We start from the raw sequence: 16154 nt of genomic DNA, 5'->3' as shown, positions 1-16154 counted from the left end.
CAACCAGCGGACTCAGTGGCTCCAAAATGTAGAACACACAACCGCAAAATAAACTCTGGATGGTTTAATGGCACTCTTACTTTACTAAAGCAGGAACGCAGAAGAGCTGAAAGAGCCTGGAGAAGAAACTCCACAAAGGAAAACCACACAAACTACAAAACACTCACGGATAAATATCACAAAGCAATCTTCAAAGCAAAAAAGGAACACTTCTCAAACACCATCTCAACAGCCTTAAACCACCCTCGGGAACTCTTCAAAACTATGAACCCTACCTGCCTAGAGCCCCCAGGAAACGAAACCCAAGAATTCTGCAATGAGTTATCAGATTTTTTTATCGACAAAATCGACAACATCCAGAAAACAATTCAACAGAAAAAAACAACCAACCTCATCCAACTAAAGCAAAAAGAAAAAATCGATACGATCATCACACAAGCACCAAATTTTTCGCTGATCCCAATCACCACTGACACCACCAAAAACATCATCAGAAGCCTCAGAGACAGCACATCACCAAACAACATAATTCCCACAAAACTCCTGAAAGAATGTTCCGACATCTTGGCTCCTACTATAACACACCTCATAAACCAGTCATTCAAAGAAAGGACTGTCCCAATTGCCCTCAAACATGGCATCTTCAAACCCCTCCTAAAGAAACCCAACCTCGACCCTAAGGACCCTAACCATCGCAGACCGATAACAAGCCTCAACACCATCTCCAAGATTATGGAGAAAGCAGTAGTACAACAGCTACAAATACAATACCACCTAAGTGGAAAGTATTAGAAAATGGTAAAAAAGCAGGAGTAGTATGGCGCTGTCCTTATGGAGACAGAAAGGACCACTTAGGTGGTATTGTATTTGTAGAGGCAGCAGCCATATTCACAACAAAATACCTAACTCATTGTGTGGATTTACCCCACACATCTATCACAACAGCTACAACACCACCTGGACACACACAATCTCCTGGATCCTCAGCAATCAGGCTTTCGCCCAGGCCATGGCACAGAAACGGCACTCCTCAAAATATGGGACGACGCCCTCGAAGCAGCTGATGATGGAGAATCATGTCTCTTGGTACTGTTGGACCTCAGTGCAGCGTTCGATATAGTGGACTACAATACTCTACTCATCCACCTCACAGAAGTAGCAGGTTCACAGGTTCAGATCTACAATGGTTTGCATCCTTCTTAGGGAATCGCTCTCAGACAGTGAAACTAGGAGCATTCTACTCTGAAACCCGCGCAATCTCTTGTGGAGTCCCTCAAGATTCACCCTTGTCACCAGTGCTATTCAACATCTACATCCGCCCACTCCTCAAAATCATCAGAAAATCGGACCTCTGCTTCCACTCATACGCTGATGATACCCAACTCTACCTCCGCATCACCGGAGAAAAAGACCACCTTCAGCAACTAGAAAAATGCCTCACTTTGATAGACGACTGGATGACTACTAGCTCTCTCAAACTCAACGGATCAAAAACAGAGCTTCTTCTCCTACACGGAAACCAAAATGACAAAACTAAGACCCCATGGACACCTCCCACCATCTTTGGACAGACCATCTCTCCAAGCACCAAAGCCAAGAGTCTCGGGGTCATTTTTGACTCAGAAATGTCAATGGATGCACAAATAGGATCAGTAGTCAGCGGATCTTACCATCTCCTCCGCCTGCTACATAGACTCATCCCATTCGTGCCAGAAGAGGACAAAGCAGCAGTAGTTGGAACAATCATCAATTCCAGACTCGACTACGCAAACTCCCTCTACATAGGACTACCCCAATATCAGCTTGCACGCTTACAACTCATTCAAAACACGGCGGCAAGACTGTTAACAGGAAAAAACCCTGGGAATCCATCTCCCCTTCCCTGAGGAGCCTACATTGGCTAACTGTAAAGAATCGGATCACTTTCAAGACCCTCTGCCTCACCCACAAATGTATACAAGGAAACGCTCCTCAATACCTATGCGAGAAAATAAAACGCTACACACCCAATCGCAGTCTTCGACCTTCTAACCATAACCTCCTCCTTATTCCAAAAAACCGCTATAAAACAAAGGGAGAATGAAGATTCGCAGTCCAAGGACCATGGCTATGGAACGCTCTACCTACTCACATTCGCATGGAAGAAAACCATCAGGCCTTCAGAAAGAAACTCAAGACCTACCTTTTCTAAGAAGCTTGACAACACAGGACGGATCCAGCGCCTTGAGGCGATTCAGTTCGCAACTGCAGCGCTATACAAATCATTCATTCATTCATTCATTCATTCAGAGAGGATCTGTGCTAAATCGTGAGTGCCCAGCTTTATGTAAAAAACAGTAGAAACACACATCAGAGCCCAACAGTGCCCATACAGTGCCACATCAGTGCCACAGTGCTTATTACTGTTGGTATCACAGTGCCACCTGTTATCAGTGCCATCTGTCATCAGTGCCATCTGTCAGTGCCATCTGTCGTCAGTGCCATCTGTCAGTGTCACCTGCCACATCAGTGCCACCACATCAGTGCCACATCAGTGCCACATCAGTGCCACGTTTCATCAGTGCCACATCAGTGCCAGTGTCATCAGTGCCAGTGTCATCAGTACCATGTGTCAGTGCCACATCAGTGCCACATATCAGTGCCATCTATCAGTGCCATCTGTCACCAGTGCCATCTTCCCTTGTCACGTGTCATCAGTGCCACGTATCAGTGCCATCTGTCAGTGCCATCTGTTGTCAGTGCCATCTGTCATCAGTGCCACCTGTCATCAGTGCCACCTTTCAGTGTCACCTGCCACATCAGTGCCACCTGTCTGTTACCTGCCACATCAGTGTCATCAGTGTCACCAGTGTCACGTGTCATCAGTGCCACGTATCAGTGCCATCTGTCAGTGCCATCTGTTGTCAGTGCCATCTGTCATCAGTGCCACCTGTCATCAGTGCCACCTTTCAGTGTCACCTGCCACATCAGTGCCACCTGTCTGTTACCTGCCACATCAGTGTCATCAGTGTCACCAGTGTCACCTGTCAGTGTCACCTGTCAGTGTCACCTATCACATCAGTGTCACATGTCATCAGTGCCACGTATCAGTGCCATCTATCACCAGTGCAAGCTGCCAGTGTCACGTGTCATCAGTGCCACATATCAGTGCCATTTGTCATCACTAAGAATGTCACAAAGATTATTTTCAGCCGAGGAGGCATACAATATTCTTGCGGCCGACGAGAACAACGGGGAGCTCTCTGCTTCTGATTCCTATTCAGATTCTGAGTCTGACATGGACTACGAGCCTGTCCTAAGCAGTGGTACACTGACAGCCTCAGAGGAGGAGGATGAGTGTCCGCCTGCCAGGCAAAGGCGTACTGGTGAGGAGGCAGTGCCATCCACCAGCACCGCAATGCCATCCACCAGCACCGCAATGCCATCCACCAGCACCGCAGTGCCATCCACCAGCACTGCAGTGCCATCCACCAGCACCGCAGTACCTCAGCAAAGGCCACGTACCAGTGGGGTGTCACCTCAGTCCCAAAGGGTTAGGTCCCATGCCAGCCTTCCCTATTCCCTTCAGAACCCCTTATGGCTTCCTCCTAATTCAGAAGAAGCTATCTTTCCCCCTTTCACTGCCCAGCCAGGAGTCCAGGTGGACACAGAAAATTTTTCACCAATAGATTTTTTCAACCTTATTTTTACTGAGGACATGCTTGCATCAATTGTGGCCCAGTGCAACCTATATGCCCAACAATTTATGACAAGTAACCCAACGTCCTATTATGCCCGTCCCTACGAGTGGAGAGCCCTAACAGTGAAGGAGTTTAAAATTTTTTTGGGCCTCACATTCTGTATGGGACTAACCAAAAAAATGTATTACGTTCCTATTGGTCTACCCTCCCCATCCACCACATGCCCATCTTTTCCTCAGTAATGCCCAGGACCAGATATCTCATGATTATGAGATTCCTACACTACAATGATAATACCCAGTGTCCTCCCCGAAATTACCCAAATTTTGACAAGCTTTATAAAATTCAGCCACTACTAAAATATTTTTCTAATATCTTCCCCTAGTTGTTTACCCCAGACCAACACATATGCGTGGATGAGTCCCTTGTCAAATTTACTGGCAGGTTGGGCATAAAACAATTTATTCCCACCAAAAGGGCCCGCTATGGGGTGAAAATGTATAAATTGTGCGACCGAGCTACAGGGTATACCTATGCCTTCATGGTATACGAAGGGAAGGACACCCAGCTACTTCCCCCTAATTGCCCAGAATACATTGGAACGAGTGGGAAAGTCGTTTGGGAACTCATAAACCCACTCCTAGAGAAAGGCTACCATTTGTATGTGGACAGTTTTTACACTAGTTTGCCCCTGTTCCTCAACCCTCACAGCAAGAAGACTCCAGCATGTGGCACTGTAAGGAAGAACTGCAAGGGCTTTCCTCAAAGCCTCGTCAACAAGAAGCTAAGAAGAGGGGAAACAGAGAGTTTACGGAATGAGGAAATTCTGGCTGTGAAGTGGAGGGACAGAAGGGATGTCTACGTGCTTTCATCAATACACAATAATACCGTCGTGGAGATAACAAGGAGGTATGGCCGAATCCAAAAGCCACGATCCACGAATACAACATGTATATGGGGGGTATCGACTTCAACGACCAGGTGCTCGAACCCTACCTTGCCACGAGATGAACATACCAGTGGTATAAAAAAGTTTCAATTTATTTGTTTAATTTGGCCATATACAACAGCTACGTTATTTATCACAAATCCACTGCAAACCCCAAATCCTTCCTTGGCTACCAGGAGGAAATCACCACTGCCCTTGTATTCCCAAACGGCCCACCAGAAACCATTTGATCCGATGTGATTAGCAGACTCTCCGAATGCCACTTTCCCGAAAAAATACCTCCCAGACCAACAGGCCAAAAACAGCAGAAAAAATGCCGGATGTGCACCAAAAGAGGAGTGAGGGGAGACACCACTTTTTATTGTCCCCAATGTCCTTCCCAACCAGGCCTCTGCATAGTTGACTGTTTCTGCTGTTACCATACTTCACTAAATTATTAGTGAAGTATGGTAGACATAACCCTCACTTCCTGCCATTTACGTTCACACTCCTTATGCCTCTACTTGCTCTGTAACTGACCCTGGCTTGTTATTCGACCACGCTTCTGCCTACCGATTCTGTACATATCTCTGCCTAATCTGGAACTGACCCTGGCTGGTTATTCGACCACGCTTCTGCCTACCGATTCTGTACATATCTCTGCCTAATCTGGAACTGACCCTGGCTGGTTATTCGACCACGCTTCTGCCTACCGATTCTGTACATACCTCTGCCCGATCTGGAACTGACCCTGGACTGTTTGACCATCCTTTTTGCCTGCCTCTTGGACTGATCTTGTACCCTGCCACTGGACTAGTGTGATTCATAACACAGGAGTCTCACATATGTGAGGGGCTCCAGAATTGTTTTTTTGGATGAAGAAAACTTTTTTTTTGTTTTCTCATTCCTAGATTAGGGTCTGGAGACTCAGAGGCTTCAAAGAGATTTGGGTGGGAGAAGCCTCTACCCCTGTCCCCATTCTGTCCTGAACGAGGCCCTACTTCTGCCTGCTGCCTGTGCCTATGCCTGTGCCTATTCCATCATGCCTCTGCCTGTCGCATGACCTGACCACACCACATGGATGGACCATGTTCCTGCCTACTACCAGGATCAATATTTTGGCACTTCTGACAATTTCTGCCTGCACTGACCCTGGACTGTATATGGACAGTATCCCTGCCTGCTGCCTGTACTGACTATGGACAGTGTTCCTGCCTGTTGCCTTGACAATTGCGTTTGCTTTTGCTGACCAAGTCCCTGCCTGCTGCCTGGACCAGTGCTATATTGCCATACTCAGGAGGAGTAGCAGAATGTATTTTGGGGTCATTTTTGCTATGTACATGCTACGTGTTGGAAATATCTTAAAAATGCGTTTTCATTTTTTTCCACATTTTCCAAAAACTTCTGGAAAAAAATGAACCGTTCAAAAGACTCATTATGCCTCATAAATTATACGTTGGGGTGTTAGCTTTCCAAAATGGGGTCATTTTGTGGGCGTTTCTATTGTCCTGGTGCTCCAGGGCCTTCAAAAGTGTAATAGGTGGTTGAGAAATGAGATGTGTAATTTATGGTCCTAAAACCCTTGAAGGTACTATTTCAATATTTTGCCTCTGTATGTGGCCAGGCTGTGTAAAAGTCTCACACATGTGGTATTGCAATACTCAGGAGGAGTAGCAGAATGTATTTTGGGGTGTCATTTTTGCTATGTACATGCTACGTGTTGGAAATATCTTATAAATGGACAACTTTGTGTAAAAAAAAATGCGTTTTCATTTTTTTCCCACATTTTCCAAAAACTTCTGGAAAAAAATGAATGGTTCAAAAGACTCATTATGCCTCATAGATTATACGTTGGGGTGTTAGCTTTCCAAAATGGGGTCATTTGGTGGGTGTTTCCATTGTCCTGGTGCTCCAGGGCCTTCAAAAGTGTAATAGGTAGTTAACAAGTTAGATGTGTCATTTATGCTCCTAGAACACTTGATGGTGCTCCCTGAATGTTGGGCCTCTCTATGTGGCTAGGCTGTGAAAAAGTCCCACACATGTGGTATAACCATACTTAGGAGGAGTAGAAGAATGTATTTTGGGGCGTCATTTGTGGTATACACATGCCATGTGAGAGAAATAACCTATTACAATGACAATTGTGTGGGAGGAAAAAAAAAAATCTTGATTTTGCAAAGAATTGTTGGCAAAAATGACAACATCAAAAACCTCACCATGCATCTTACTGAATACCTTGAAATGTCTACTTTCAAAAAAGGGGTCATTTGGGGGGTATTTGTACTGTCCTGACTTGTTCGGGTCACAAGAAATGAGATAGGTCACCAGTAAAGCAGGTGTGATCAATTTTTTATGATTTGCACCACAACTTGTAGACTCTATAACTTTCACACAGACCAAATAATATCCACTAATTTTGGTTATTTTTACCAAAGATATGTAGCAGTATAAATTGTGGCCAAAATTTATGAAGAAAAATTAATAATTTGCAAAATTTTATCACAGGAACAAAGAAAAATTTGTTTTTTTTTTCTAAATTTTCGGTCTTTTTTCATTTATAGCGCAAAAAATAAAAAACCCAGAGGTGGTCAAATACCACCAAAAGAAAACTCTATTTGTATGAAAAAAGGACACAAAATTCATTTGGGTACAGTATTACATGACTGAGTAATTGTCATTCAAAGTGTGGGAGCACTGAAAGATGAAAATTGGTCTGGTCACGAGGGTGGTTTAAGTGCTCAGTTGTCAAGTGGTTAATAAAAAGAAGATTTACTTTTACAAATGCTTTAAAGTAAAAACAAATAATACAAAAAAACAAATTTGATTTAAATAATATGCCTTGGGCGGGGTGATGCCTTTAACTTGTCTGTGAAGTTGCACATTTGTATGGTGTGTATATAATAATAATTGCCTGGACTTTTTCTCATTCCATTTAGTAAGATCAATCAGTATTGGAGATCCTACAGTTCATTAGCCTCATATGTAGCAATCTATTCTTCGGTAGGTTTATCAGTAATCAGTTCTCCACCATCCTGGGGGCCACGCATGCACAACATCCCGTTGCAATTTAATTATTATTTTGTTTCTTATTTTTTCATTGGCGTTTTCCCTTTAGGGATCCTGTGCATCCGTGGTTTTATAGGTGACTGCACCATATTTGTTATGTGTATATTATTGTTTGTTGCTTGTTTGTGTGTCTGTGTCATGGGTATACCACATGTTATTATACATCTGTTGTGCCCATTTTATTGATGGATCTAGGACTAGTTTAATATAAATCCTTTTAAAGTACACTGTTATGCCACTATAATTTTTTGATATTTAAATAAACGTTGAGATTTTATTTATTATCTGGTTATTGCCCTCATTATCCATAGTAGCTGTCTTTGTCCCAGGAGTGTCATTTTCTTTTGTGATTCTCCTTGGGATATTTTTTTCTTATATGCCTTGTTTTGGCTACGGATAAGCCTCTATTATGAGGAGTGGCATTGGGCGAGAGATTACTATTTCATTTAATAGCATAAGGTATAAGGGTGGATCCCCCTTTTTTCATTTTTTCTATGGTGTATATAACCTACTGTAGCATCTGACATTTACAAAGAAAAAAATGCTGTTTAAACCATTGAATGACAGCTTTGGTTGCTTACCTTTGTTTGTAAATAAACTGTCTGGGAATTTCCTTCATCTATACCAAACCCTTAGGGATTATTTAGACTTATGGTTGGGGGTGGTAAAAACACACGTAGTTAAGAAACATTTTTTTAAGGCCCCACCCCTTAAGCAGAAAAGGCAGTGAATGGGGGTGTTCACATGGTATGGAAATAATTAACCCCCCCCCCCGGGACATTAGCAGGCAATACTGAGAGTGTTCACAACCCATTCAAGCAAAAGGAGTTTGCTTGAATGGGTTGTGCAATCTGGACCTTGTGCAATGCATGAACTTGAGGCATGGTGATATGGCATTTTCAAGGTTAAAACAGGCAGTGAGGAGGTGACATATCACTTCCTCACCACCTGTCAAATGCCCAATGTCAAATGAGATGCGATCAGTCCACAGAATACTTTTGAGAGGCAAGGCGATCTTGCCTAGCCTTATGCTAGATAAGGGTCTGGTATAGATGTTGATAAGGGACCCCACACAAAAAAATGGCATGGGATTCCCACTAAAAATACTTACAAGACCCTTATTCTTGGTGAGGGTCTGGTATGGATGTCAAGAGTAACCCCAAATTCTATACCAGATACCCCATGCAAGAAACAAGAAAAAAATTGTGCAGTCCCCTGCAAAATCTATATCAGAACCATATCTGAGCATGCATGGCATGTTGATGAGGACAAGGGCCTCTTCCCCACAAACCTGTCATGGTGCTTGTAGGGGTCACCAGGAGGGGGGCTCTTCAAAATGTGTTATCATTCTTTAACAATGGGGGGTCCAAGATATTGGCCCCTACCTCTGTGATCCACCAACAGGATCCAGGTGACATCATTGACCAAATATGAACATGACCATGTCATTCAGTGACGAGTCAGCAGCAGGAGTACATCATGTTGGCAGTCAGTGGGATTTTTTTTTCTTTGGTGGGCATCAAGTGTCGTTCATCCTATTTGACGTGGATCTGCTGCATGACGTGTTTTGATGATGGACTTGCATGGATTGCTTTTGAGAGGCAAGGTGATCTTGCCTAGTCTTAATCTACATAAGTGTCTGGAATAGATGTTGATAAGGGAGCCCACTCAAAAAAATGGCATGGGGTTCCCCCTAAAAATACATACCAGACCATTATTCTTTATGAGGGTTTGGTATGGATGTCAAGAGTAACCTCACACACTCCCAAATTCCATATTAGATAGTCCTTGCAAGAAACAAGAAAAAAATGATGTAGTCCCCTGCAAATATATGCCAGAACCTTATCTGAGCATGCAGCCTGGCATGGTGATGAGGACAAGGGCCTCTTCCCATGACCCTGTCCTGGTGCTTGTGGGGGTCACCAGGAGGGGGGCTCTTTAGTATGTGCCCTTTAACAATGGGGAGTCCAAGATATTGGCCCCTACCTATGTGGTTCCCCAACATGATCCAGGTGACATCATTGACCAAATATTGACATGTCATTGAGTGGCGAATCAGCAGCAGGAGAAGATCGTGTTGACAGTGAGATTTTTTTCTTCAGCGGGTATTGAGAGTCGTTCATCCTGATTGACGTGGATCTGCTGCACGACAAGAGTTTTGATGATGGACTTACATTGTGGGAATGTTTTAGGAGGAATTTTTTTTAAATAGAGGATTTGTCAAAGACTGCATAAGGGTGTTTACTGCGTAAATGAGGAAGGGATACTTTGTAACCCTTACTCACATAGGGGGCCAGTATCTGGGGGCCTCCCTATTGGTAAAGGGGGCTTCCACATTCTGACAAACCCCCACCTGAAAAACCTCCACAACCATCAGGCCAGGCTTGTGGGAAAGGTGTTCTTGTCCCCATGAACATGGTACCCCCCTATGTTGAGGGCATGTGAGCTGGTATGGTTTAGGATGGAGAGGAAGTGCACCTTGATTCCCCCTTTCCTTGGCGAACCAGGCTGCATGCTAGGATCAAGGTCTGGTATGCATATCGAGGGGGAAGATTCTCCCTTTTTTCTTGTTTTTTGCATGGGGTACCCGGCTAAAGGGTCTGGTATGAACATTGAGGGGACTCACACTGCAACACACCACAGCACATAAATGCATTAGCCACTTCCTGTCGACCCCATAGCAGTTTTACTGCTACAGGGTGGCTCTCCTGTGCGGAATCACTTATGTATACGTGATTCTACACTTCTGCCTGCAGGGGGCGCGTGTGAGCCACCAGCGGGCCACTTCTGCAGGTGCGGGGGCACTTGATGTCCTCAGGCACCCGCTAATCAGTAATACACACAGAACTGTGATCTGCCTATGTAAACAAGGCTGCCATTATAACAGGGGGAAGGAATGGATTCTGTGTTCCTGCAAAGCAGGGACTAGAATCCATATCTTCCCCTAGTGAAAGCACCACACTATTTACATTAAAAAATCTAGGGAAACAGTTAACCCTTTGATCACCCTAGATGTTTAACCCCTACCCAGCCAGTGTCATTAGTACAGTCACAGTGCATATTTTTTAGCACTGATCACTGTATTAGTCTCACTGGTAAGAGCAAGGTGTCCCTATAAGTTGCTAATTGCCGCCCTTACTAGTATAAAAATAAATAAAATCTTCATAATTATATCCTAAAGTTTGTAGAGGCTATAACGTTCATGCAAACCAATCAATATATGCTTATTGACATGTTTTTACCAAAAACATGCAGCAGAATACATATTGGCCTAAATTTATGAAGGAATTATCCAATTTTTATCTATATTGGATAGGTTTTATAGCATAAAGAAAAAAAATATTGTTTTTTTTTTTATAATTTCTTTTTTTCATAGTACAAAAAATAAAAAATGCAGAGGTGATTAAAAAACACCAAAAGAAAGCTCTATTTGTTGGAAAAAAATGACATACTTTTTTTGGGTTAGAGCATTGCACGACAATTGTCAGTTAAAGTAACGCAGTGCCGTATTGCAAAAAATGGCCTGTTCATGAAGGGGGGTAAATCTTCCAGGAGGTCAAGTGGTTAAAAAAAAAGTGCAGGTCTCCTGAAGCTTTACCACATTCATTAGGCTTTGGGAAAAAATTAGTGCAACTATACATACAAAGTGCACAGTCTATTTGCCTTTAGTAAATCAACCCCGCAAAAAGAGCAATGAAGGTGCAAATAATAATTGAAACACTGTGATAAGCAAAAATAAATAAAAATATTTTATATATATATATATATATATATATATATATATATATATATATATATATATATATATATATATAATATATGTGTGTGTGTTTATATATAATGTGTGCTTACAAATGAATAGTTAACAAACTTACAAGATTATTTTGAAGTAAGAATTAGTATAAATATAGAAAACCCTGACCTCTATTCATTGGGGGTTCGTGGATGTCATCCTAGGTGAAATAAGATACTCGTACATTAGCTTCAAACTGCATAAGTCCTGTTTAGAAATAGAAATCTCCAGGAAAGGTCTGATGTGCAAAAAAAGACACCTCCAATATGTTTGTAGATTAAAGTAATTCATTCATGTTTTTTTCTGAGCACAATGGCCTCCAGGAGATGGATTAAAGATTTTCAATAAATTGCTCAGTGGTTCAATGAAAGCTCTGTGTTTGCATGTCAAATTTCATTTATTGCACAATCTGCTTTGAGTTCTAGTTACTGTGAGCAATTTCAGTCAGTGCTCGTGCTGCAGAACTTTATCAATACCTCACGCTGTCTAAACTATTTTCCCATTTACTCTGCTGTCCAGATTTTCCTTAGACCAGAAGAGAAATGAACTATGAAAAAAATGAGGTTGACACATTGCTGCATCAACAACCCCAGGATTAAACCACAGAGTATATTCTGTTGTCTATGCCAGAGACATTTTTGCAGAGAGAATTTACTATTCATGTGTTGTATACAAGGAAATGGTTATGCTCTTTTTCATTCGTAGCGTTATGCCTTGCAGGGTGATAGTATTTTGCACACAAGTCCTTTTTATATCAGTAAACCCTAAGAACCCATGGAGGGGAGGTGACCCTCAAGAGGAACATACACTGTCGTACAATCACACGGGTAAAACAGGCTTCCATGGAAACAGCATACAGTAGGATCAGATCTGTCTTCGGAACTTAGCAAAATCCTTGACTGCAAAACAAAAATAGAATCTTATCAATAAACACTGGTGCAAAGTAACTGGTTCAGTTGCTTATTATATGGCTGGCACTGGATTTCTGGAATAAAACTGCCCTCAAAATTAGACCTAAAAATGACCAAACAGAACATTATTGGCGATAGCTTAGGTAGCAGTCTATAAGTGGCAATACACTACTCCAAGGATGATCATATCTCTAATTGATAATACAATGTGTAGGGGACATAAATGCCCCAAGACTGTCTACTTGCCTCAATAACATGTGCTTCTGCACCTGCAGTCTTCCTGACTGTAGAGCTTAATACTCCACAGGACTGCAGAGCCCACCACCGCACCTCTCCACAACACAATATAGCTATATAAATAACCTAAATAAGAAATGATAATACATACATGCATACATACTTCAAAATGGAATTTTCTGGCCATGGTCTGTTACTGTGGCTAAATAATTTTACGTTTTAATTTTACTTTATTTTTAAACCATTTAAGGCACAAACCGAAGGCTTAGCCATAAAGCTTAGCCCCAGTATAAAAGTTCATAAACCACATTGTTCACCCACCTTAACCCCCAAATTAAGGTAACTGTGAGAATAAGGGAAGGAGGGTACGCTTGCCTAACCTGTTGCCAAAAGATTAGTGAAGAAGAGCTGAGGTGACAGATTAAAATAAACCTTTTGAAATGTATTTTTTGGTAGTTGTCTTCCCTTTAAAATGCTGAAATCAGTGACAGGCATAGGCGTGCACACATGGGGTGCCAGGTGTGCCTGGGCACACCCTAATCACCCTGTTCTATGCAGATTCCCCCTGCTGCCTGGCTGCAGAGAAAGGGACTGGGGAATCTCTGTCCTCAGTCCCTTTCTCTGTCTCAAAAATGAGACATCAGTGGTCTTTTTAGACCCCTGATATTTTTTATAATTTATCAAAGCTCCCCAATGGGGTTTCCTAAAAAAATGTACAAAAAAATATTAAAAATATCATAAAAAAATAAAATAAACTACTGACACCAATTCCTGCCCTTCTGACACCATCCTCTGCCCATATATATATATATATATATTGCATGCATGCATATTTGAGCTTTGGGGTGCACACCCTAATGCAATAGGCTGCACATACCTGTGGTGACAGGTTAGTAGAGTCTGGACTTTTCCCCAGTGAAAGCTGGTCTCATTGTAGATTATGGCCAACAACTTCTGCACCTGTAAATAGAAATACAGAGACAGCAGGACCCATAAACAGCCAAAAGAGAACATACTTTAACATTAACATAACAGAGAGGGGAGAGAGGTCTACATCAGCCTCATGGTGCCACAACCCTAAATGCTGTTGCCTTCACATTTCAAATGTTGTATCTCGCCCTGACAGCTCCCTGCAATTGTCACAGTCTTTCCTCTATGTAATTTCTGGACTTTCCAAGTTACTATTAACCCATGTAGCAGCTTTCAGGTCCATTAAAGGGACATGGCAAAGCTTTTTTAAAAAAGATATCTTCCACACCTTCTACCCTGCATATACATGTGAGCTGTGATCTGGATAGAGGATGGCCTGTGGATGTAGTGCATATAGACTTTGCCAAAGTACGGTATTTGATACAGTACCCCATAAAGGCCTAATTTACAAATTGAGGTTGGTTGCCATAAACAATAGTGTATGTACCTGGATAGAAAATTGGTTATAGGGGCATGTCCAAAGGGTGGTGATAAATAGCATAGCTTCTGAGTGGTCTGGAGTTGTGAGCGGGGTGCCCCAGGGCTCTGTCCTAGGACCAATTCTGTTTAACTTGTTCATAAACGATGAAGGAGGTTGGTATGAATAGTTCAATCTTGGTATTTGCTGATGATACAAAGCTAAGTAGGGCAAGAACTTCACAACAGGATATTGAAACAGACCTCAATAAAATAGAGTGGTGGGCAACTACATGGCAAATGAGGTTCAATGTAGGGAAATATAAATTGATGCACTTGGGGGCTAAAAATATGAATGCAGGCTACATGCTAGGGGCAAAACATCAGGGGCAATCAATGATAGAAAAGGATCTAGGGTCCTAGTCATTGACAGACTCAGCAATAGACATGTGCATTCGTTTTCGTCTGAATGCATTTTCGTCTGAATGTTGGCGTCTTTCGTGTTTGTTTTAACAAACAATAATGAACGCGCAGAATCCGAAATCCGAACGATCTGAAATAAAAAATGCTTTATTTTTGTATCGTTGCGACAACAGTTCGATATATATAGACAGAAGATTCGACAGGACGTGACAATAGCGATTTGTGTCTATCGAACCTGCGGTTGAATGTGCCTAACCTAACTCTATTAGTCCAAGATTATTCGACATAGAAAGAAAAGATTCAACATTATAGAGACATGAAGATTCCACGAATTAGCTAAAAACCTACGATCACCGCGAGCGGACATTTACAGTCAAATGCTCCGCCCATAGGCTATAGAAGAATTCTAATATTGTGTGACTAGTAATAATAATTAATAATTGTAATTTTTACTAGTCAAACAACATTAGAATTCTACTATAGCTTGTGGGCGGAGCATTTGACCGGAAATGTACGATCGTGGCGTCGTACAGTTTAGCTGCTTCATCGAATCTTCTTAGAACATCCGACAGACACCATAAGCCTTAAATTGACAGATTCAACCTTAATTAATTCGGATTTTGGGACAAATTCATTTTTTAATGAAACAGAATAAATAAAAACTAATTTCGGGAGTAACTAAATAAATGTATTTTTCGAACGAAACCAAAATTCCGAAACAAAATATTTCAGTGTGCACATGTCTACTCGGCAATAGCATGCAATGCCAAGCTGCAGCAAGCAAAGCCAGCAGACTATTAGCATGCATTAAAAAGGGGATAAGAAATAAATCTATAATTCTACCACTTTACAAAACTCTGGTTCAACCACATCTTAAGTATGCTGTCCATTTATGGTCACCAGTCCTTAGGAATGATGTGCTGGAATTGGAGAGAATCCAGAAAACTTACTAAACCAAACCAATAGGGGAGTTGGAAGACCTCAGTTATTAGGAAAGGCTACTCACTTTAAGCTTGTTTGCCCTGGAGAAGAGACACTTAAGAGGAGATATGATCGCAATATATAAATATCTAAATGGTGATTCTAGCATAGGGAGAAAACTGTTCAGTCTCAGGTTGCTCAAGAGGACATGGGGGGGGGGGGTGATTTACTAAAACTGGTGCACTCAGTAGCTGGTGCAACTGTGCATGGTAGTCAACTTAAGCTTTGACAAGAAAACCTGGAAGCTGATTGGTTTCTGTGCAGAGTTGCACCGGATTTTGCAGTCTCCAGCTGTAGTAAATAACCCCCATGGCCACTCAATTAAGTTTAACAGTTTAACCTTAAACTGTGAAAGGGGTTATTTACTGTTAGAATGGTAGGGACGTGGAACTCCCTTCCAAAATTGTTGGTGGCAGCAGGAAGGTTCAATAATTTAAAAAAACCTTTAGATAGGCATCTTAGTGTAACCAGTATACAGGTATATGGGAAGCGTTAGAGACATAAATGCATACACACACCCACACAGGTTGAACTGGATGGACTGATGTCTTTATTACTAACTAAAAAAAAAGTCACTCTCTACAGTAGCTCTCATTACAAAGTGTCTGTAGGAAGCATATAGGTAATGGGAACCCTCAGTATCTTCTAAGCACAGATATGTTTCATAGTTGTCACAATCAGGAAGCCTGCCCTGAGCAATGCTGTACACCCTCTGTTTAAGCACACGTTGTTGACAGGAAGTGGCTGCA

At 42.1% G+C, this 16154-nt stretch overlaps 1 protein-coding gene and 1 long non-coding RNA gene across 4 annotated transcripts in view; one reads left to right on the top strand and one right to left on the bottom strand.

Annotated features, from left to right (window-relative positions):
* MYO18B (myosin XVIIIB) overlaps positions 1-16154 on the top strand; it is an 885307-nt gene that overhangs the window by 799720 nt on the left and 69433 nt on the right. The gene's annotated exons all lie outside the window — the stretch shown is intronic.
* The window catches only part of LOC141144080 (uncharacterized), a 70642-nt gene continuing 66167 nt past the window's right edge, over positions 11680-16154 (bottom strand). Inside the window, exons 3-4 of the long non-coding RNA XR_012244349.1 lie at positions 13493-13575; positions 11680-12366 (exon numbers count right to left, since the gene is read on the bottom strand). This is a non-coding gene — a long non-coding RNA (uncharacterized lncRNA). The remainder of the gene's footprint in view (positions 12367-13492; positions 13576-16154) is intronic.

Source organism: Aquarana catesbeiana, linkage group LG01 (genome assembly GCF_042186555.1).
Source record: "Aquarana catesbeiana isolate 2022-GZ linkage group LG01, ASM4218655v1, whole genome shotgun sequence".
Taxonomy (NCBI): Eukaryota; Metazoa; Chordata; class Amphibia; order Anura; family Ranidae; genus Aquarana; species Aquarana catesbeiana.
The sequence above is the reverse complement of the archived record's forward strand: the minus strand, read 5'-3'. Positions and strand labels throughout refer to the sequence as shown.